At 36.5% G+C, this 25,127-nt stretch overlaps 1 protein-coding gene and 1 non-coding gene across 7 annotated transcripts in view; both read right to left on the bottom strand.

Moving 5' to 3' along the window:
• HDAC8 (histone deacetylase 8) overlaps positions 1 to 25,127 on the bottom strand; it is a 210,164-nt gene that overhangs the window by 86,223 nt on the left and 98,814 nt on the right. The gene's annotated exons all lie outside the window — the stretch shown is intronic.
• On the bottom strand, positions 13,180 to 13,251 carry TRNAA-AGC (transfer RNA alanine (anticodon AGC)). The gene has a single exon. It is a non-coding gene; the product is annotated as a tRNA-Ala (tRNA).

The raw sequence follows: 25,127 nt of genomic DNA, 5'->3' as shown, positions 1-25,127 counted from the left end.
ATAATAATTGTGTCTATATCTTCAAAAAACATACTGGAATTTTGATAAATTGTACTAAACCTGTACATGAATTTGAAAAGAATTGACATCTTTACTATGTTGAGTCTTCTAATCCATGAACATGGTATGTTTCTGCATGAATTTAGATCTTTGATTTCTTTCATCAGTGTTTTGCAGTTTTAGCACACAAGTCTGGTACATATTTTGTCAGATTTACACATAAGATTTGCATTAGAAAAAATGATTGTAAATGGCATTGTATTTTTAGTTTTGGTTTCCATGTGCTCATGGACAGTATGTAGAAATACAATTGATTTTTGTATGTCGATCTTGTATCCTGAGACCTTGTTGAACACATTGATTAGTTCTAGTTTTTTGTAGATTCCTTGGGATATTCTATTGCAGACAAAAATGTCATTTGCAAACAGGGATAGTTTTATTTTTCTCTTTTTGTTGTGTATGCTTCTGAGATTTTGTCAGCCATGGAATAAACAGAGCAGAGACACTGATCTGTAGCTTTCCTTTTTTGTACTGTCTCTGTCTGGTTTTGGTATCAGGATAACACTGGTTTAATGATATGACTTGTGAAGTGTTTCCTCCTCATCTATTTGCTGGAAAGATTGTATAGGTTTGGTGTGAATTCTTCTTTAAACACTTGGTAGAGTTCTCGAATGAAACCATTTGGACCTGGGGAGTTCTTTTTGGGGAGTTTTCAAATACAAATTCAATTTCCATAGTAAGTTATAGGCCATTCAAATAATTTCATATTTGGTGAGTTGCAGTAGTATGTGGTTTTGAGGAAGTAGTTCATTTTATTTAACTTGTCGAGTTAATGTGTGTAGAGCTATTAGATATATTCTGTTACGACTCTTTTTTTTGTCTGCAGGGTTTGTGATGATACCCCATTTCATTCCTGATTTTGGCAATTTATGTCTTCTCTGTTTTTTAGTTTGTCAGTCCTGGTAGAGATTTTTCAATTTTATTGATGTTTTCAGAGAACCACCTTTTTCTTTCCTTGAGCTTCTATACTATTTTTGTTTTCAGTTTCATTTTGCTTCTGCTCTTTATTATTTCTTTCCTCCTACTTGCTTTGGGTTTATTGTGCTCTTCTTAGTTTGTTAAGATGGCAACTTAAATGATTGAATTGAGATCATCATCTTTTTTAAATTAAAGATTTGGTGCTATTAATTTCCCCCTCAGCACTGATTTAGCTGTGTCCCACAAATTTTGATATGTTGGCAGGGGAGGGTATAGCTCAGTGGTAGAGCACATGTTTAGCATGCATGAGGTCCTGGGTTCAATCTCCAGTACCTCCATTAATAAATTTAAAAAAAGTTGCTATGTTGTATTTTCATTTCAATTCTAGTTAATGTAATTTTTGATTTTCCATGAGATTTATTCAGAAGTGTGTTCTTTAAGTGTCTGTTTGGAGATTATCCTATTACCTTTCTTTTATTAATTTCTTCGAATCCATTTTGATCAGATTATATACCCTGTTTGATTTCCTTCTTTTAAATTTGTTGAGATTTCTTTTATGGTCCATAATATAGTCTACCTTTAATTTTAAATTTTTATTTTTGATATCATTGTGATAAACTATATAAAACAGAAAAATTCTATTGCAACCACTTTAAGCGTAATATTCAGTGGCATTAAGTACATTCATAATATTGTGGAATTATCATGACTATTTACTTCTAAAACTTTTTCATCACCCCAAACAAGAATTACTGTACTCATTAGGCAATAACTCCCCATTCCTCTTCCCCCAGCTTCTGGGGGTAACTTCTAACCTATTTTCTGTCTATATGAATTTGCCTATTGTATATATTTTGTGTAAGTTGAATCATATAATATTTGTCCTATTGTGTCTGGATTATTTCACTTGGTACAATGCTTTCAATTATCAGAACATAATTTCTTTTTATGGCTGAGTAGTATTTCATTGTATAGATACACCATTTTGTTTATCCATTCATCTACTGATGGACATTTGGGCTGTTTCACCCAAATGTCCTTTTGGCTATTGTGAATAATGTTACAATAAACACTGGCATACAAGTATGTTTGAGTCCCTGTTTTCAGTCCTTTTGGGTATATTACTTGGAGTGTAACTGTTGGGTAATTTTATCCTTAACTTTATGAGAAACCACCAAACTGTTATCTACAGTGGCTGTGCCATTTTACATTCCCAGCAGCAATTTACAAGTTCCAATTTCTCCACATCCCCACTAACACTTGTCACTTCCATTTTTAAAATTATAGCTATCTTAGTAGGTGTAAAGTAGTTTCTCACTGGGGTTTTGATTTGTGGGTCCCTAATAACTAATGATGTTGAGCATTTTTTTCAAGTGCTCATTGGTCATTTGTAAATCTTCTTTGGAGAAATGCATATTTAGTTACTTTGCCTATTTAAAAAATGAGTTATTTGCCATGTTACTGAGTCTATTCTTTATATTTTATAGATAGTAAATAGTTTTCAGATGATTTGCAAATATTTTCTCCCATTCTGTAGATTGCCTTTTCACCTTCTTGATAATGTCCTTTGATGCACAATAGTTTTTAATTTGGATAAAGTAAAATTTATGTATTTTTTTCCTCTGGTTGCCATATCTAAGAATCTGCTGCCAATTCCAAAATCATGAAGTTTTATGTTTTCTTCTAAGAGTTTTATGGTTTTAGGTCTTATATTTAGATGAGTGATCTATTGTGAGTTACATTTTGTATATGGTAAGAGGTAGGTGTCCAACTTCATTGTCTTGCATGTGAATATCCAGTTGTCCAAACACCATTTGTTGAAGAGATGATTCTTATCCCATTAAATGAACCCTTGTTGAAAATTAACTGGCCATAGATATATGGGTTTATTTCTGGACTTACAATTCTATACCATTGGTCTATATGTCTATCCTTATGCCAATACCACACTGTTTTGATTACTGTATCATTGTGGTAAGTTATGAAACTGGGAAGTGTGAGTCCTCTAACTTTGTTCTTTTTCAAGATTGTTTTGGTTATTTGGAGCCTCTTGAAATTCTATATGAATTTCAGGATTGCCCGTTTCATTTCTGTAAAAAAAGGCTGTTGGGATTTTGATAGGGATTGCATTGAATCTGTAGGCTGCTTTGGGTAATATGACATATTAATAATATTAAGTCTTACAATCCATGAATATAGGATGCCTTTCCATTTATTTAGGTCTTCTTTAATTTCTTTTAGCAAATATTTTATTGAGTTCAGTGTGCCAGTCTTTCACCTCCCTGGTTAAATTTACTCTTGGCTACTGTATTCTTTTGGATGCTATTGTAAATGGAATTGTTTTCTTAAAACTTTTTGGATTTTTCACTGCTGGTATATAAAAATACATCTGATTTTGTGTGTGGGTATTGTAACCTGCAAAATTGCTGAATTTATTTATTAGCTCTAGTAGCTTTCATGTGTTTTCTTTGGGATTTTCTATATGTATGATCATGTCATCTGTGAATAGGGGGAGTTTTATTACTTGCTTTCCAATTTTGATGCCTTTTATTTCTCTTTTTCTTGTCTAATTGCTCTGGCTAGAAACCCTAGTATAATGTAGAATAGCAGTGGTAAAAGTGGGTGTCTTGTCTTATTCCCAATCTTATGGGGAAAGCTTTCAGTCTTTTATCATTGATTATGTTAGCTGTAGGTTTTTCATAAATGCCCTTTATCATGTTGAGGACATTTCCCTTTATTCCTAGCATTCTTTTATCATAAGAATGCTTTTATCATAAAAGGGCATTGAATTTTGTCAAATGCCCTCTTAGCATCAGTGTAGAAGGTCATGTGAACTTTCCCCTTTATTATGTTAATGTGATGTATTATATCAATTCATTTTCTGATGTTGAATCATCCTCTCATACCTCAGTTAAATTCCACTTGGTCATGGTGTATAATCATTTTAACATGCAGTTGTATTCAGTTTGCCAGTATTTTGCTAAGCAATCTAATTTGTTAGCATAAAATTGTTAGCTGAATTCTCTTAGATTGGTAGTAATGTCTTTCCTTTCATTTCTGATTTTAGTTATTTGCATCTTTTCTCTTTTTTCTTTATCAGTCTAGCTATGATTTGTCAATTTTGTTGCTCTTTTCAAAGAATCAACTTTTGGTTTTGCTCATTCTCTGTACTGTTTTCCTATTCTTCATTTCATTTCTCTCTACTCTAATTTTTGTTGTTTCCTTCCTTCTGCTAACTTTGGATTTAGTTACCTCTTCTTTTTCAAGTTCCTCAAGATGTAAAGGTAGGATATTGATTTGAGATCTTCTTTTTAATGTAGGCATTTACAGGTATAAATTTCCCTCTGATTATGGCTCTTGCTGCATCTCATAAGTTTTGGTATGTTGTGTTTTCATTTTCACTCATTGCAAATTATTTTCCATTTTCCATTGTGTTTTCTTCTTTGGTCTACTGGCTAATTTAAGAATGTGTTGGTTAATTCCCACATATTTAAATTTTTTTCACTTTCCTTTTTGTTGTTGCTTTTTAGCTGTATTCCACTGTGGTTGGAGAAGACAGTTTGTATGATTTCAATCTTCTTAAATTTACTGAAACTTCTTTTTTGGCCTAACATATGGTCTATCCCAGGGAATGTTCCACGTGCATTTGAAAAGAATGTGCATTCTGCTGTTGTTGGGGGCAATGTTCTCTCTATATATCTTTTTGGTCTAATTGGTTTATAATGCTTTTTAAGTCCTCTATTTCCTCAGTGTCTTTATGTCTAGATGTCCTATCCATTACGGAAAAGTGGTATTTTGCCAGAAATTGACACAACATTGTAAAAGGAATATACTTCAATATTAAAAAAAAAAGTAGCATTTTGAAGTCTCCAAATATCATAGTAGAACTGCCTTTTTCTCTGCTCATTTCTGTAAATGTTTGCTTTCTATGTTTTGAGGCTCTTTTGTACGGTATAAGTAGGCTTATAATTGCTATATATTTCTGATGAATTGATCCTTTTATCAATATATAATGTCTTAATTTGTCTCTTGTAACAGTTTTTCACTTCAAGTCTATTTTGTCTGATATTAGTATGGACACCTTAGCTCTTTTTGGTTACCATTTGCATGGAATATTTTTTTCCATTCTTTTACTTTCAATCTACTTATTTCTTTAGATCCAAAGTAAATTTCTCATAGATAGCATACACTTGGACCATGATTTCTTTTTTTAATTCACTTTGCCCAATCTCTGCCTTTTGATTAGAGGATTTAATTCATTTACATTTAATGTGTTTACTGATAAAGAAGGATTTCTGCCATTTTGTTATTTGTTTTCTCTTTATCTTATACCTATTTTTGTCTCTCATTTAATACATTAATGCCTTCTTTTGTATTTAGTTGACTGTAGTGAACCTTTTCGATTCTCTTCTCATTTCCATTTGTACATTCAAAAAACATTTATTTTGTAGTTACCATGGGGATTACATTTAACATCCCAAATTTATATAATATAGTTTGCATTGATACCAATTTAACTTCAATAGAATATAAAAACTCTGCTATTATTTAGTTCCATCCCCTTCCTTATGATGTTGTTGTCACAAATTACATTTTTAAACATTGTGTGCCCAATAGCATAGGTTTATAATTTTTTTTATGCATTTGTCTTTTAAGTCATGTGGAAATTAAAGAGTGGAGTCTCAAAGCAAAAATACAACAGTACTAGTTGTTATGTTTGCCCATGTCTTTCTCTTTACCAGAGAACTTTATTTCTTTATATAGCTTCAGGCTACTGTCTAATGTCCTTTCATTTCAACCTGAAGGACTTTTTTTCTCCATTTTTTCCTAGGGCAGGTCTAAGTGTTAACAAACTCCCTCAACTTCTGTTTATTTGGGGATGTCTTAATATCTCCCTCAATTTTGAAGGAGAATTTTGCTGAATATAGAATTCTTAGTTGACAGTTTTTTTTTTCTTTCAGTGATTTAAATACGTCAACCAACTGCCTTCTGGCCTCCATGTTCTCTGATGAGAAATCAGATATTAATCTTACTGAGGATTCCTTGTACGTGACTAGTTGGTTCTCTTTTGCTGCTTTCAAGACTCTCCCTTTGTCTTTCAAAAGTTTGAATATAATGAGTCTTGCTGTGGATCTCTTTGCATCTATCCTCCTTGGAATTCACTGAGCTTTTTGGATGTGTGGATAAGGTCTTTCATCAAATTTGGGAAGTTGTACCTTTATTTCTTCACTCTTTCTGACTTTCTCTCTCTCTTTTCCTTCTGGGACTCCCATAATGGTGTCCCATTGGTCCCTTAGGCTTTGTTAACCTTCATTCTTTTTTATTTGTGTCCCTTGGACTGGATAATTTCAATCATCCTATCTTCAAGTTCACTGATTTTTATCTTATGCCTGAAGCTTCTAGTGAATTCCTAGCATTTTGACAGATTTTCCTGAATGCCAGGAGATTTTAAAACAGACAAACAAAACACCTCTTCTAGTCTTTATGGTCCTCTAGGTCTTTTCTGAGCATGCTAGGTGCCCTGCCCTGAGCATTTCCCCACATACACAGGTGCTTTTGACTGTCTTAATTTTCCAAAGAAACATTCTCTGTGGCATTTCCCCCCAAGCTTTAGGTTGTCTACTTTATGTCTAAACTGTAATCTTTTGCCTCAGGCATCTGTGGGTTGTTCATTTACCTTATGATGTTTTCAAGCAATGCTCACCCACTTTTCTGACCTAGTTGAAATCCAAGTTAGGTGCAACAGAGATGAGTACCCTGCATCTGTCATCCAGGTAGCCCCTGACAGGTTGAAAAAGATCTACACAATAATTTTCAAAGAAGGTCTGCTCTCTTCCCTCTTGAACCATCATTCAGGGTTGCAAACTAGGAATGAGAGCTTTTGTTTTCAAGAATGCTGCTCAGTTCAGATGGGAATAGGACAAGGACAAATAAAAATGCCAGAAAGCTTTCTTACCATTAAAAAATTGGGTATCTTTTTACTTGTATCATGAGTTATTTTTCTTTAACAATTTATCCCAGTGGGCATTGCATTTGGACAATTACAGGGTACACCTTGATATGACCCTGAACTTTTAAATTTTATTTGTGTTTTGATCAAAGTGGTAGTTTAGTAATACGCACACAGTTTACAAAGTCAAATACTACCTAAGTCTCATGATGACACACAGCAGTTGTCTACCTTATCCCTTCACATTTCCAATTCCCACTCCCCAGAAACAGTCACATTTCATTCTTTTAGTTGCTTCTAGTATTTCTCTGTATGTTCAAATAACACAAGAAGACTGCTAGTTGTTTTTTCAATATTTGATACACTCTATTGGCTTCCTTCTATGATTGAGTCCTACTACTATCTCCTACATCCATCAACACACACATTTCACCTTGTCTCGCACTCCACATTTAATTATTCCTGAATTGTTGGCCAAACTGACATTCAATGTTTAAATTATGGTGACAAGAAATACTTCTAATAGCTGAGCCTTGTGCTATATAGTATGGCTACTTTTCCTTCCTTGGAAGTTTTTTTTTCCTGGAATTAATAATTACCTCACCTTATATACATTGTTTAGCTTTCTATGTACTTATCACTAATGTATATCCATTTCTATGTATTTATCACTAACTCAGGCGACACTCTTTGACAAAACTGTACTATTCCTCTCAGTGCTGTCAACCACACCAGGCAATCTGGGAATTCCACCTTCCCCTCAGAGGCTTTCCCTTGGAGCACTCCAATCTGGACTGTTTAATTTCTAGGCCTTTTGCGTAGCTGGTATGGGAGATCTTCCCTTCCCTATCATCCTGAGAAATCCTTGCTGTTCTCTCCTGTACTGGATCCTCTGTTTCCTTGATCATATGCCTTCCTCTTTTCAGATTTATTGCCCTCATTTTGTTGGGCACCTACTCCAAGAGTCCTGAACTTGCATGTCTGAAAATGTCTGTATTCTATCTTTGCAATTGATTGGTTGTTTGGTTGGGTATAGAATTCCAGGCCCTATGTCTTCAAGCTTTCATTATTGTTTATAAGACGTCCAAAGCCATTGTGATTTTGACCTGAAAGTTTTCTCCCTGGAAGCCTTAAAAGGCCTTTAGGATAATCTCTTTTCCCCTTTGTTCTAAAGTTTTATGATATGTCTTGAGATCTGTTTTTCCTTCATGGTTCTGGGCAACCAGTGGGCCCCGTCAGTCTGGAAAGTTATGTCCTTAGGTTTGGCGTACATTTTCTTTTATTATTTCTTTGATAATTTCCTCCCCTTAATTTTCTTCTCAGAAATTACTCTTTATTGGATGTTGGGCCTCATGGATTAATTCTCTACTTTTCTTATTTTTCTCTTTTCTATTTCTCATCTCCATACCTTTTAATTCTGTTTTCATAGGGATTTCTTCAACTATGTCTTCCAACATCTTGTTGAATTTTTAAAAACCACTTTAGCCATTTCAAATGGTTCAGTTCAGTGGCATTAAGTACATTCACCATGAGGCATTTCCAGAACTTTTTCATCATCTTAAACATAAACTATGTACCTGTTAAACAATAACTGCCTATTTCTCCCTCCCCCTAGCCACTGGTAAACTCTCAACCCACTTTCTGTCTCTATGAATTTGCCTATTCTGAGTACCTCATATAAGTGGATTCATACAATGCTTGCCATTTTGTATCTGGCTTATTTCACTTAGCATAATGTTTTTAAGGTTGATCCATGTTGTAGTATGTATTAGAATTTAATTTCTTTTAAAGGCTGAATAATATTCCATTGTATGTAAATACCATGTTTATTTTTCCACTTATTTTTTGATGTATATTTGGGTTGTTTCTACCTTTTGGCTTTTCAAAATAATGCTGTAATAACATTGATATACAAGTATCTGCTGTCAGTTATTTTGGAAATATACCTAGAGGTAGAATTGCTGGATCATATGGTAGTTCTATGTTTAACTTTTAGGGGAACCATGAAGCTGTTTTCCACAGTAGCTGCACAGTTTTACCCACCAGCAGGGCACAGAGGTTCCATTTTTCTCACATCCTCACCAACACTTGTTATTTTCCATTTTAAAAATAACAGCCGTCTTAATGGGTATTAAGTGGTAACTCAGTGTGGTTTCTTAACATTTTAAAGTTGACTTTTCCTTGATTTGGCATTTGCCTGATTGCTGTAAACCTTTGACTGTTTCCCAGAGTTTTGACCAAGTTGTTTCTGACAGTTTCTGTTTGTTTTTCTATGTTTCTGTGGAGTGATGGGAGTTTGGCATTGCCTCCTCCATCATTTTTGATATGGTCTATCTTGGTATATGTTCCATGGGTGCTTGAAAAGAATGTATATTCTGCTCTTATTGGGTGAAGTGTTCTATAAATGTCAATTAGATCCTCTTGTTTGATGGTGGTGTTGAGTTCTTCTTTATCTTTCCTGATTTTCTGTCTAGTTGTTCTAGCACACCCCTCATAGGAACAGATAAAATTAACATCTTCCTCCCAATGAAGATCAGAGAACTTAAGGCAGCTTAGAGAAGGATGTAAGCAGGGGTTTCTGTGACTTTCCAGGAGACTCATCTCTTTCTGTTGCAGGTCTGCCCGTGCTGCTTCATCTCCCACTATTCCCTCAGATGCCCTCCAGACATAGTAAACTATTTATAGTTCCCCCAAACCCTGTGTTCTTTTCCTTCTCTCTGGCTTTGTACATGCAATCACTTTTCCTGAAATGTCCTCCATCTTGAGTACCTTTAAAGAGTCAGCTCAAATATTACTTCCCTTGTGAAGCTTTTGCTGATCACCTAGAACAACTTGAATATATCTTTCTTTGGAAGTTAATTTACCATGAAGTTAATCATAAATCTTCAAAGTCCCTCACTTGGAAAGACCCTTTCCAAGGTCCTGGGAAGGGCCCTAACATTATTTTTATAAGGCTATATATATATTTCTAATTTGCAGAGTAAGATATTTAACCATATTCAGTTAAGACTTTTCTCCAGCCTGACTCTTCCTCCACCTTGTGAAGGGTGGCACTGGAGTGGCTAAGAGGAAGTTGAGTTGTAGACAGATTTAGCTTGGGTTTAGTGGGATATATTTATATGATTTGCAATAACGTATGTGTATTGTTAATTTATTGCTAATGGTATAGGAATGGCTTCAGGAATGCTCCCATAAGCCAATGTCTTGACTCATTCAGCATCTTTACACAAAAAAGACAGAGCCAGAGGTAGTATAGTGATACACATATACTCTAAAGTGCCTGTTCTTAGACATGGGTAGCAGAGGAGAAACAAAGTTTGAAATGTATAAAGTCCAAAGTTAGTCTATCTAATCCATCTAATCATCATATTTAAATTTTAAGTGGAGGATTGTATTTTTAATGATGCCTAGTCAAAATGAAAGTCTTCCCTTTTCAAAAATATAGTCAATACAGCATATACAAGTATAAATAAATCAATATTTCTCTTTTTTCATGGAAATCATGCAAAATAAAATGTATCAAAATTCCTGTTTTTGAAGAGTCCAAACCTCCTAGCAGTATTACAAATAGTGAGTACAGCTGTGTGTATAGTCACCTGTTTTACGAATCTCATCTGCTATGGACTGAATTATGCCTCACCCCCCAAAATTCATATGCTGCAGTCCTAATACTCAATGTGTCAGTATTTGGAGATAGGGCCTTTAGAAGGTAATAAGGTTAAATGAGATCCTAAGTGTAGGGTCCTGATCCCCTTGGATTGGTGGCCTTATAAGAAGCAGAAGCGAGAGAGCTCTTTCTCCCTCTCTGTGTGCACTAAGAGAAAAGGCCATGAAAGGCTCTCACCAGAAACTGAACTCTGCTGGACCTTGATCTGGGACCTGAAGCCTCCAGAATGATGGGAAATAAGTTTCTGTTGTTAAAGTCATTGTTTCTGTGGTATTTTGTTATTGAAATCTGGGCACATGAATACACCATCTATCAGTAATAAAAAACAAATATTGACCAAACACACTAGAGGAGTGATTAAATTATCTTTCTATTCTTTCTATTGAAAATGACATTACAGAAGCATATGCAGCCAAAAAAATGTAGGAAAAAAATACTAGAGCTTCATCATGCGTTTAATTAATAAAACACATGTTAGAATGGTTTTGGATTTTGTGATGTCTGTAGTACACTTCAGGTTTTTCAAATTTGTAAGCTGTTTTAGTTTCTTTTATAATTCTAAATATTCACTTGCACCTAATTCTATATTCATAATTTTATGTTCTTTTCCTTAAATAGCTTCCCCACTCCACCACCAAAAAAAAAAAAAAAAAAAACCCAAAAAACTATGTAAGCTTCAGGCCTACAAAATCTGGATCCACCAATGACCTCTATAATAGGATTTAAGCCAGTGTTTCCACGTCTGTGGCCTCCCTTTAGATTCTGAATCTTTCCAGAGCAGGAACTGGCTCTTCACTTTTTTTTCTAGTACTCAGAAGAATGCTGACACATAGCAGTCATTTAATAAATGACTGTTGGTTGAACTAATGAACCAACAAATGATTAGAAAGAATAGAGGATGCTTGTTAATTAGTTGAGGAAGTGAGTAGTCTGGAAGATTGGCTTGGGGGATTTAAGAGAATAAACATGGAGGCAAGAGCAAAGTGGTCAAAGTGACCAAAGAAGGCTAGTTCCTTTTTAAAAATGATTATTAACCTTCCAGTCTAAGGTCTCCAGGAGTAAGAAAGGGATGCCCACTGATACAATGAATGGGTCACAAAAGAAACCAATCCTCTAGCTTCAAAATGAGGTAACAGGGATCTACTCTCTTGCCCAAGTATCTTCCTGGACCCTCCCTTGCTCCCCTCTACTATTCACTCACTAGCTGTGCAACCTTGGAGCCAATCAGCTAGCTCTTTAAGATAAAGTTTCCTCTTCTATCAATGTAGATAAATACCTCATGAGGTTGTGAGGGTTAAATGAAATGAGACCTGTGAAAACCTCGAGCATAGTTCCTGGCATATAATAGGTGCTCAATGTTAAGTTTCCTTTTTTTTTTTTAATGCTTCTTTTCAGTGAGGTCTGCTAATTCCCTTTACAGAAGCGGAGTCTCTTCACCTCCCTAGATCTCATCCCTCTGCTGTACTCCTCTAAGGAGAAATTGTTTCCTTCACCACCTTGGAAGAAATTCTATCTCCTTCTGAGGCTATTCTTCCTCCCCTGGAAGTTTTTTTCCTGGTTATAAAAAAGTCCTAAAGTTTACAAGGCCAATGTGTGATCTGGCAGGAAATGTAGATATTTTTCATGTTAATAGCAAAAGGACAAGGAGTCCGGTTCCAATTTGTACAGACATTTTGTTACCTTGGCATGTGCTTAGAGCAGAAGCAAGAAAGCAGCAATTACCTGAAGGTCTCTACAATGCAATTTTAATGAATTCCTCTGATTTTATTAAATAGTGCAATCTGAAGAGGTATTAGGCACAAAGCAGCCTAATACCGGTAAATTCCCAGTGCCTGAGTCTACTCCCTACCATGTTCCTGCGGGGATGAGGCTGAGATGCTAGCTCCATATCACTGCCAGCAAGTCTCATTTCCAAAGGTCTACTTCCTGGAGGTGCATGCCAGTGAAGTAACTGTGGGATACTATTCCAGAAATGGAGAGCTGCCAGCTGCAAAGGTCAGGAATGAGCTCAATGCAGCTAAATGCTTTTGGGCCCATGAAGTCAGCACAGCTGCCCTGGAGGCTGCCCGTTCTCTTCAGAAGTGAGTGAGATTCAAATTGAAAAATGTCTTCATGTGGTAGGCATGCGTGTGGATCGGAGCAAATGAAGATTAAAACGGGCAGTGGGGCCTCACATAGTAAGCAGTCAAGAACTGAAGGTGAAAAGCCAGTGAGAGGAGGTTGCTGTTCCCTGCCACTGTCCTCTCCAGCGGCTGCAGCCTTCAGCACCTGCTTTGCCCAGGTGCAGACGGGTGGGCTTGGAGGCTCTTTCTTTCTGTTTCCGTTTTGCCAATGGTTGACAGCTCTATCAGTTGTAGGAATTAGCGCTTCAAAATTGTTGTGAAGACAAAAATTGTTGTGAACATATTAAGGAAATAGTTTCAGTTTATAAAAACCAAGAAAAATTGCATACAGATAGAACGCCGTTTCCAGACATTGACTTCTTTCCTCTTTTTCAATGTCAATTATCTACGTCTATTTTTAAGGTTTTATCCTGCGTTGGGGGGAAGGTAATTAGGTTTGTTTGTTTGTTTGTTTATTTAAATGGAGGTACTGGGGATTGAACCCAGGACCTCATGCATGCTAAGCATGAGCTCTACCACTGAGCTATACTCCCCCATCTATGTCTATTTTTATCTTTTTTCCTTTCCCTTCATTCTAGGGAAAGGGTTATTTTGTATCCTGTTTAGGAGTAAACCACTAACCTGGGCTCAGGATTTTACCTCTCCTGGATCCTTGAACTCTTAAGGACTACCTTTCAATCACCTTCAATACCTCTCACTTCATTCCGTACTTCTCAGTTAACAGACCCACACAGGTCACTTTCCTTCAACAAACACCGTCTCTTGAACCTGTTGCCCCTTGGAATCCTGTCTAGGAAAATAAAAGCCAAAGCTTCTCATCTGTTTCCCCTTAAAGGGTCATATCCCCATTTCCTGCTACTTTCTTTCAAGCAACATTAGAACTAAACGTTGGTTTGTGAACAGCTTTGTGGGAAAGCCTTCCCTCACTTCATTAGGTACTATTCGTCACACCTTCACTGGGTCCCCATAGTCCTGAGTTCATCCTGCTCTAATCGGACTTAGCAACGAAACTGTAATTTCTCTGTTTACATTGTATTGTTATTTACCTCTTTGTATTTGTGTCACTTTTTGCTAATCCGTGAGTCCCTAAAAGGAAGTGAAGTGACCTTGATTGTGGTGTCACCAGAAAAGACTGTTTCATCATCAGTGCCCAATAAGTGTTGAATGGGAGAGAAGGGGGCTAACAGCTATCGACCCATGACCATGTGCCAGTTTTTCTGTGAGCTGTCATTATACTTACTTCACACATAAGAAAACAGAAGTTTATAGAGTTCAAGGAACTTGTCTAAACTCATATAACTCTTCCATATTAGAGCTGTAATTCAAATTCCAGGATGTCTGATTTTAACATCTATATCCTTTCTACCATGTTGCCTCCAATATCTTACACTTTGAGTCCAAGTTCTAGTCTTACCAATTTTCTTGTGCCTTCACCCCACTCTCTGCTTTCTGACCTCACAAAGACACCCCAGTGCCCTGATCCTTATTGTCCCCTGGTTTGCCTGTCCCCCTTTTGCCCCACATCCAGCCTAGATGACACAATTATAATCTTGAACCCTCTTTCACCGTCACCTTCAACTTCTGTCCCTTTGTCCCATCTGTCTGGAATTGTTTCCACTCCACATCAGCCCCCACAGTGTGCCTTCTCTGTTCTGTCACTATTGAAGAAAACTGCACCCCTGGAGAGACTGGTATCACCAATCTAGGGTTTCCAACTTCAGATGCACTGTGTGGACTTCTTCATGATATTTTTGCCTGTCTCTGGTCAGCTCCTGGTCAGTTCCTTCTCCCAGTCTTCTCAATTACTGCTCCAATATTTACCACTTTCCCCAACCCCGCTACTTGATCACTCATCCCTTCATTCTTGGATATTTAGGACAGTTCTGTGTTTTTGCTATCATAAAAAAAGCTAAGGTGAATCTCTTTATATATATTACTTTCTTCACTCGAGATTTTCTCTTAAATGGCAAGCTTCTGGAAAGAGTTAGCCCTACCTGTTGGTGTCATTTCCTTTACCTTCTATTCACCACTCAATCTACTCTGGTCTGGCCTCTGGCTCTTCCATTCATTGACGTTCTTCTCATCAAGGCAACCAACAGCCTCCATTTTGTCAAATTCAGATTCATACTTGGAAGTCCTTATCTTATTGGACCTCTCAGCTGTATCTGATACATCTCAGAATTCTCTCCATCTTTTAAACTTTCAACTTCTGTTTTCCACAATCCTATTTTGGTTTTCCTCCTTATAATTTTAGCTAATATTTACTGTGTGTTTATCAGGCACTCTTCTGAGGGCTTTACATTAATTACATGTACATTTAGTCCTCAAACAATTGAGGTTTAGAGAAATGAAGGAACTTGCCCAAAGGCACACAGGTTGGTATGTGGCAGAGCTTGGAGGATCTAACATCATACAGCCTGGATCCACGGTCCATGATTTTAGTCACTGCATTATACTGCTTATCCTTAACATACTTTCTTAGTCTCCTTTGTGACCTCATTTTTGCTGGTCCCTTAAACACTGAAATTCTTCAAGATTCCGTCCTTGGTGCTAATGGTCTCCTTCTTACACACTCCCCATAGGTAATCTCTTCACTCTCTTGGTTTTAACCACGTGCTCTTAATACTCACATCTATATGCAATTGTGACTTTATCTCCTGGACTTCAGACTCTTATATTCAATTGCATCTTGGTCAGATCCACTTAGGTGTTCTATTGGCACCTGGTACTCATGTAAAACTTCGCTCATCTCCTTCTGGGTTCAACATGCAGTAACATTATCCAGTCATCCACACCAGAAAACACGGTGACATCCTACATTTCTCTTTCTCCTTTACCCTCAGATTCCAATTGATCATTGAGTTGTGCTAATTCTGTCTCCTAAAAGTTTCTTAAATCTTTCCCTTGTCTTCATCCCTACCTCAAACTCTCTTTATCAGTTGCCTGGTGTATTGCAACAGTCTCCAGCCTGGCTCTCTCAACTCTATCCTGAGTCATCTCATCAAAACACAGATCTGACCACGTCACTGCCCTTCCCTGACTCAGAACTGCCAACAGGTACATTCTCAGTTCTTTAGCATGACAGTTACAGCTTTCTGTGGTTAAAAGCCTGGGCTCTGGAGTTAAACTGCCTGCTTTGAATCTCAGCTGTAATGTTGTGCAACTTTGGGTAAGGTACCCCATCTCCTTCTGTCTCAGTTTCCATATTTGTATTATAATTCTGAGGATTACATGATATAGCCCTGCAAGGTACTTTGAACACTGCCTGGCATATAACAAGTGCACAGTAATTGTTAGCTATTGTCAGTGTTATTTTCTAGTCTCATCTCCTCCCATTCCCTGCCTTCAAGTTTTTGTTCTAGCAATATGGCATTGTTTATAATTCCCTAAAGGCATCATGCTGTTTCAGGGCTGGGTGCCTCTCTACTGCTGTTTCCTTAATCTCCTGTGCTTTGGACACACTTACATGCTTGGCTAATTCTCAGCTCAGTCCTTAGCCAGACATCATCATCAGGAACCCTCCTTGACCCCCATGCCTCTGCCCCAGTCAGACTAACTTGCTCTCTTCTGTGATTTTATAGACTCTGTGCATGCCTCTAACTTAGCATTTAACACAGTGAATTGAAGTTGTCTAGGTCTTGCCTGTATCCCTTGCTGGACTGCAAGTTCTTTGAGCAACAGGGATGTATCCTTTATTTCTTTGTACCCTTGGCAATTAGCACTGCGCCCAGCATACAGTAGGTGCTTGTTGAATGGAAATGCTTCCCTTCTCACTGAATAATTACTTAGAGATCCACCTTTGTGGCTCAGTTGACCAGGAAAAGAATGTATTTCTTTCTCTTTTACCACGCTGGTATTTTATTTTTCCCATTTCAAAAAATCCCACCACCATCCAATTAAACGTTTGAGGCAAACACCTTGATTCCTCCATTTCCCTCACCCTTGCCCTGACATCTTATGTCAGTTCCATCTCCAAAATATGTCATTCTTTCCCTCTCCACTGCTGTCAACATCATCTCTTAATCAGTGTTGACCTCCTAACTGGTCTCTATACTTGCATTCACATGACCCACCCTCCACTCCACACCACAGCCAGAGTAGTTTTAAAATGTACATCAGAGGGAGGATATAGCTTAGTGGTAGAGCACATGCTTAGCATGCATAAGATCCTGGGTTCAATCCCCAATAACTCCACTAGAAAAAAAATGTACATCAAATCCTGACACCTCACCTAGTTAAAAGCCTTCAGTGGCTTCCCACTCTGTTAAGGATGAGATCCAACTTCTCACCATGGTCTACAGGGCACTGCAGGGTTTGGCCCCTGCCTATTCCACCTCCTACCCCTTGCCCCTCATTCACTAGCACTAGTTGCAGTAGCCTTCTTCCAGTACCCAGAAGACACCAAGCTCTTCCTTGCATTAGGGTCTTTCCACATGGTTGCCTACTCTGCCTGGAACTCTTGTCCTCCAGCTGTTTTTTTTTTTTTTTTTTTTTTTAACCTGGCTGGCTTTTCCCACTCTTCAATATCACATTATCCGAGAGGCCTTTCCTAGTGAACCTGTCTAAATCTTTTTGTTAGTCTCTCCCTCTGCACACTGTGTGCTTCCATCATGGTTCTTATCACAGTTCATAATTATTTTCACTTATTTTTGACTTGTTCGGTAGCCTGTCTTCCTCACTGGGTTGCACATTCCATGATGTATTTGGAGCCCCAGCATCTGGCACAGTGTCTGGCACCTTGTAAGCATGCAATAAATATTCCTTGAATGACTGAATGACTCTATAAGTCAATTATCCAATCAATAACGCAGGAGGGCTCTATGAGCTTTCCTTTTGGTCTCTTAGATAAGAAAACCTTTACAACTTCGGGGAGCAATTTAATTGTTGAGATGAATCATCTTGCTCAACCCAGTTGGGAAGTATTGTAGGGGATCTTAATCAAGCATGAAAAGGAAATGCTTTTTCAAAGTCTGGATGTTAGGCCCTTTCTGCTTGTGAGTGACTCAGGAGTGATGACTGGAAAGGCTACAAACCAGCAGTCCTCAGCAGGGGGTGATTTCGCCTCCCCCCCGAGGGACATCTGGCCAATGTTTGGGTCATTCTCAGTGGCCAAAACTGGGACATGTGTAGCGGGGAGGGTATAGCTCAAGTGGTAGAGTGCATACTTTGTACGCACAAGGTCCTGGGTTCAATCCCCAGCACCTCCTCTAAAAAAATAAAATAAAACCTAATTACCTGTCCCACATACACACACAAAAAAGGGAGATGCAGAGAGTCTGCTACTGGCATCTGGTGAGTGGAGGGCAGGGATGCTGCTTGCATCCTATAGCACACAGGACAGCACCTCCACCCCACCTCCCTGAGAAAGAATTATACCCTAAGACAAGTTAATAGAGCTGAGGCTGAAAAACCAAGAGAGCAACAGGACTAACATCTACTTTATGAAATATAACGGAATGGTCAAATACAGGTGTCAGTGTTCTAGAGGATTTGTAAAACTCAATAATGGAGGCATTAATAAGCTCTCTTGTTTCCTAAGATTTATTTCTGCTCTTTAGAGCAGGTTTCTGTTTGTTTGTTTTAAACAAAAGAGTCCATTGATGGGCTGTCAGAAATTGCTGAATGCTCTGAAATTGTATCCAAAATTGTGTAATTGTAAGCATTTACCTGGGAGGAGGGGCCATCAGATTCTCAAAAGGATCCATGACCACCAAAAGATGAAAAAGCCACTGGTATGGAAACACCTTTGTGTTGTCTGGACTGTGCTTTAAAAAAAAAGTCATGTTTTGTAGAATATTAGTTCTGCAAAATACTTAGAAATATGTATCCTGGAGGGGTGTCTTTCAGAGCTGCCTTGGGAGGCAGGTAAATGTGGTGCAAGCTCAGTCTGCTTTCTTCCTAGTTTGGGGACAATACAGGTTTCCCTGGGCTGTTAGAAGACCATGTGAGGTCACTTATTTAAGCCCTGCTAAAGTAAGTGTTAGGCTCGCAGCAGGTGCTCAATAAATCTTAGTTTGCTTCCTTCTTATAAGGTTATTGTGAGGATTGAATAAAATAAGGCTTTGAAAACTAAATGAAATAATGCATGTGGCATACTGTCTGTTCAGAAGTAGATGTTTAATCAATGTTTATTTTTCTCCCTTGTATTCTTTTTAATAAAACCCTGGCTCTCATCCTTGAAAGTAGAGAAGATGGATAAGCCCAAAATCTTAAAAATTTGAGATTCAGTCTTGGCTCTGCTGTTTTATTAGCTGATCCTAGCCAAGTTACTTGGTGAGCCTTATTTTTCTCATAGGGGGATAATGCTTGCATCCCAGGGTGGCTAAGAGACATAAATGAGATAATATACATAAAGGGCCTAGCATATGGATATACTTACATGGATTATAACTGGTCACTACTAAATGTTAAGTTCTTTTCTCATTCAGACTGTTCCCAGATTCTACCTCTATGAAACTTTTCTGCAATAGAAGGATAGTTTGCTGAATGCCTAGTACTATGAACTTATCTAAGTATAAAACTCAAATATAAAATTTCTAGTATTTGTCTTAACTCATACTCACATTTGTTGACATGAAATGAAAATATTTCATTTAGATAGGTTTTTAATATTTTGTTCCATGAGCTCTGTGTCAGCAAGGGCTGTTAGGCTAAATCCATATAGCATCAAACACGGTAGCACCATATTCAGTTTCTTGGTTTTTTAAACATTTATTTGGCACTTACTGAGTACCAAATTCTCAGCATTTAGGAACTAAGAAGAAACATGTCTCTGCTTGTGAAGCTTACCAATAGTTCTGACATTAACAATAATAATATCTAAAATTTACTTTATATTGTTTACATATTGTATATTAGTAATATATTTATACACATCACTTATAAATATCAGTCACTGTTCTAAGCATTTTATCTAGACCAATACATTTAATCCTCACAATAATCCCTATTTTATTTTATTTTTTTGAGTAAAGGTAGTTTTATTTAGACAGATACACATTACATAGAGTGTAGGCTGTTTTAAAAGGTGAGAGAAAGGCCACACAAGGTGTGGGGGTTGGGTGCTCAGGTTAAAGTAAAAGTAGGTACACACTCCATAGACAGAGTTCAGGCCATCTCCAAAGATAAGAGAGTGAGAGAAATGGCCAATAATCCCCATTTTATAGGTGAGGAAACTGAGGTACAGACAAATAATTTGCTCAACTTGTCTAGTATGTATTGTTAGTACGATCACTCCCTGGAGCTGGTCAATGAAAGTAGGTCTATCTGATAAATATATTTATTTAATTTTTAGGTTTTAATTTGAATACTTATTCACATTTCTAAAGAAGTCATACATACATGGTAAAAACTTCAAAAGGTACCAAAAGATACACAATGAAAAGTAAGTCCTGATTTCTGGATTCTGTAATGATAGAGCAGCTTCAATCAGAGTAACCATCATGGTAAGTTGAAGGTATTAGAGCGCATCCAAAACCAGGCAGAAACCAGAGGGAATTCAACATTTTAAAGAAGGGAACTATGCTGGGTAAGACCCATTAGTTACATATATTTTGTGTGGTATGTGGTAGAGCTGAAGCAGAAAGCTGCAGGCTTTATAGCTTGAGAATTCAGAGCATAGAGTTCAGAGTTCCCAAAGTCTCATAATATAAGAAACAAAATCTCCAGGATCAAATAAAATTTCACTCATCATACCAAGAATCAAGAAAGTCTCAACTGAATGAGAAAAGACAATCAATAGATGTTAACACCAAGATGACACATATGTAAGAATGACCTGATAAGGATTTTAAGACAGCCATCATAATGTTTCAGGAGCAATTAGAAGCATTCAGAAGCATGCTAGAAACAAAATGAAAAAATAGAAAGTAACAACAAAGAAACAGAAAACATAAAGAATGGAAATTTTAGTACTGAAAAATATAGTAACCAAAACCAAAACCAAAAAAAATTTATTGGATGGGCTTAATAGAAAAATGGAGATGACAGAGAAAGGAATCAGTGAAATTGAAAGTAGAGCAATAGAAATTACCAATCTGAACAACAGAGAGAGAGATAATAGACTGAAAAATAATGAACAGAGACTTAGGGTTCTGTTGGACAAGAACAAAAGATCAAACATTTGTGTCATCAGACTTCCAGGAGGTGAAGAAAAAGAAGGTGGCATTTAAAAGATATTCAAAGAAATAATGGCTGAAATGTCCTCAAGTTTGGTGAAAGATATAATCCTACAGATTCAAGAAACTGTGTGAATTCAAACAGGATAAACCCAAAGGAATCCATTCCAAGTCACATCACAAACAAATATCTGAAGGATAAACAAACAACAACAACAACAACAGCAACAACAACAACAACACCTAAACCAAAACCAAAACCAAGACCTTGAAAGCAGAGAGAAATGATACATCATTTTACATTCCTACCGATATGGGAACAATGACTCAAACAACAGTGGATTTCTCATCAGAAACCATGGAGGCCAGAAGGAAAAGGCCCTTTTTTTAAGAGCTGAAAGAAAAGACTTGCCAACTCAGAATTCTATAGCCAGTGAAAATATCCTTAAGGAGTGAAAGAGAAATCAAGACATTCTCAGATAAAGGAAAATAAAAAGAATTTGTCTTCATCTGACATTCCCTAAAAGAATGGCTAAAGGGAGTTCTTCAAAAAGAAAGGAAATGATAAAAGACAAAATCTTAGAGCATCAAGGAAAGAAGGACAAAAAAAAAGAATAAAAATGTGAGTAAATAAAGCAGAGTTTCCTTCTCATCTTGAGTTTTAAAAATTATGTTTGATGATTGAAATAAAAGCTATAAAACTGTCTGATGTGGTTCTCAATGTATGCAGAGGAAAATTTAAGATATTATATTAGAGAGGAAGGTAAAGGAACGTAAAGGCAGGTAAGGTTTCCATAGCTCACTCAAAGTGGCAAAATGTTGATACCAATAGACTGTAATAAGTTATAGATAATTTAATACCTAAAGTGATAAATAAAAAATCTATACAAAAACACTCAAAAACACTATAGAGAAATAAAAGTGACATTAAAAGATGTTCAAGTAATTCACAGGAAGACAGGAAGGAAAAACAGGGAACACAGAGAAAACAAATAATAAACTGGCAGATTTAAGCCCTAACATATCAATAACTACATTAAAGGCAAATGGTCTAATCACACCAACTAAAAGACAAAGATTGGCAGAATTGATTAAAAAACATAACCCAATAATATCCTGTCTACAAGAAAGTCACTTCAAATATAGTGATATAGAGAAACTGAAATAAAAATGATGGGGAAATATATACTGTGTAAATAGTAATAAAAAGCAAGCATGAGTGTAAGTTTCTTAAAGAAGCAAGCCTATACCATATGATCCAGAAATTGCATTCCTGGGCATTGATCCCAGAGATATGAAAAATTACATTCAAACAACTATACACGAATCTTTAATTTTCATAGCCAAATTTGGAAACAATGCAGATGTTCTTCAATAAATAATGGTTAAACAACTATGGTATATCTAAACCATGGAATAGTATTCAGCAATAAAAGGGAATGAGTTATTTATTCATGAAACCACTTGGACAGATCTCAAGGGATTATTCTAAGTGAAAAAGCCAATCTCAAAAGGTCACATACTACGTAATTTCATTTATAGCACATTCTCTAAATGAAAAAAACTATGGACATGAGGATTAGTGGCTTCAGGGATTAGAAATGGGGGAGGGGGAAAGAAGGAGGTAGCTGTGGTTATAAAGGAGTAGCACAAGGGGGGTCTTTGTGGTGGAATAGTTCTGTATCCTGACTGTGGTAGTGGTTACATCAATCTATACATATGATAAAGTTGCAAAGGACTAAACACGCACACGCATGAGTTAATGCATGTAAAACTGGTGAAATCTGAATAAGGTGTTTGGATTGTATCAATGTCAATTTCCTGGTTTTGAGATTATACTATAGATATATAAGATGTTACCATTAGGAAAAACTGAGTGAAGGGTACATGGGACCTCACTGTACTATTTTTGCAATTGTTTGTGGATATAAAACCATTTCAAAATGAAGAAGTTTAAAAAAAAACATTGGATGAGATGGGATAAAAAATTCACTGGATGGGATTAATAGCAGATTGAATATTAAAGAATAAGGAATTAGTAAACTTGAAGATAGATCAGTGGAAATCAAGCAAATTGAAGCATAGAGATAAAATACTGGAAGAAAAATGAGCATTTCAGTGACTTGTAGGACAGTATCAATCAATCCAACGCATATGAAACTGGTGTCCCAGAAAGACAGGAGAGAGAGAACGGGGGAAAAAACAGTGAAGAAATACCAGCTGATAATTTTCCAAATTATATACAAAACTGCAACCCACAGATACAGGAACTCAGGGAATCCCAAACAGAGAATCACAAAGACAAAACTACACTCAAGCACATCATGGTCAAAATTCTGAAAACCAAAGACAAATTTATAAAGACAGCCAAAGAAATAAGGCATATTATACAATGGAAGAGAAACAGTGATAAGACTGACTTTCCATCAGAAACAATGGAGGCCAGAAGAAAATAAAAACTGCCAATCTAGAATTTTATATCTAGCAAAAAGTTCATTCAAAAATGAAGGCAGAAAAAAATTGAGAGCTGATAAGTAAAGGGATTCTGCTTCTGGCTATGGAGGGAGAGGAGGATATAGAATTACTGTTTCTTCAGAAATAAGTGGAAAATTGACAAAATATATGAAACATGTATTTTTAGAAATTGAGCAATATGCAACACAAGATACTGATCTGAAAGAAAAGGGATACAAATGAGGTGAGCCCTACCATCACCACAGCTTTCTGCCTGGAGGTAACCCCTGGACTGTGATAGAGGGGTGGGATCCAAACAGAGCCTAGCAATCTCCAAGTAAAGACAGAGATTGTAGTTCAGAAAGGTCAAGGCAGTTAGAAATTGTGGGCATGGAGCTAAGTCAGAAAAAGAGTAATAGAAATGCACATAGAGGTCCCCTTGAGTCTTTTGATGAATACCAATATGAAAACTTCACAAAGACAATCCAGAAAAAATTTCAGGGAAACAATTGCTAAGGAGTTGTAAAATTAACACTTCCTGGACTTCACACAGTGCCAAAGTGGAGAGTGTATTCAAAGTGCAATGAATACATGGGGCCTAAGTAGAGACTTCAGAGGAGCAGTGCCTTCAAAATGGGCTAAACTAGTCCTAGAGTAAAGGCTACTCAAGATTCACTGTAAGTGTACTTATAATTAAACCTCAAAAGGATCAAACTGATCCATAAGGACTTGTCTATCAGAAAACAATACAAATCTCTAAATTAATACAAAAAAATCCAGCACTCAACAATGCAAAATTCATGATGTTAGATATCCAATTAAAAAATTACTAAACACACAAGGAAGCAGGAAAATGTGATCTAAAACCCAGAGAAAATCAGTCATCAGAAACAGACTGAGAAATGTCAGAGATAATGAATGACTAGACGAGGACCTGAAGACAACTATTATAAATGTGCTATATATGTTCAAGGATGTAAAGAAAATATGAACACAATGAGGAGAGAAATGGCAAAACATTTTTTTCCTGGTTATCATTTAAAATGTTTTTTTGGAAAGTATTCTTAAAAGTAAAAATTCTAGAGATGAAAGATACAATATTTAAAGGAAATTTTCACTGAATGGGATTAACAGCAGAAGAAAAGATCAATGAATTTGAAGGCAAAGCAATAAAAACTCTACAAAATTGCAGAGAATCACAAAGAGAAATAAAAGACTGATAAAAAAAAAGTAAAATAGGGTTGCAGTGACCTGTTGGACAATAAAATTGATCTAACAGGTTTAATTGGAGTCACATAAGTAGAGGAGAAAAAGAAAAGACAGAAAATAAATGATAGCTGAAATATTTCTGAATTTGATGAAAACTATAAACCTTCAGGTCCTAGAAGCTCAAAGAATGCCAAAAAGGATAAACATAAAGAAAACCACCGCAGGGCAAACTAATCAAGCTGCTGAAAACTAATCACACAGAGAAAAGTTAAAAGCAGCCAGGGGGAAAAAAAGGCACATATTATGCAAAGGAATAAAACAAAGAATGATTAAAGACTTCTCATGAGGAAATGTGCAAGCAAGAAAACAATGTATTGGTATCTTCAAAGTTCTGAAAGAAAACAAAGTATCAGCTTAGAACTCTATACCCAGTGAAAATATCTTTCAAAAACAAAGACAAAATAAAGGCTTTTCAAACAAAAACTGAAAGAATTTGTTGCTAGCAGACCTATACCATAAGAAAAATTAACGGTAGTTCCTTAGGTAGAATGTAACTTTTACTAGATGGAAACCTGGATCTACACAAAGGATTGAAAAGTGCTGGAAAGGGTAAATATAAAAGATGGTTT

The sequence above is a fragment of the Camelus dromedarius genome, chromosome X (genome assembly GCF_036321535.1).
Source record: "Camelus dromedarius isolate mCamDro1 chromosome X, mCamDro1.pat, whole genome shotgun sequence".
Taxonomy (NCBI): Eukaryota; Metazoa; Chordata; class Mammalia; order Artiodactyla; family Camelidae; genus Camelus; species Camelus dromedarius.
This window is presented reverse-complemented; position numbering and strand designations above follow the sequence as displayed.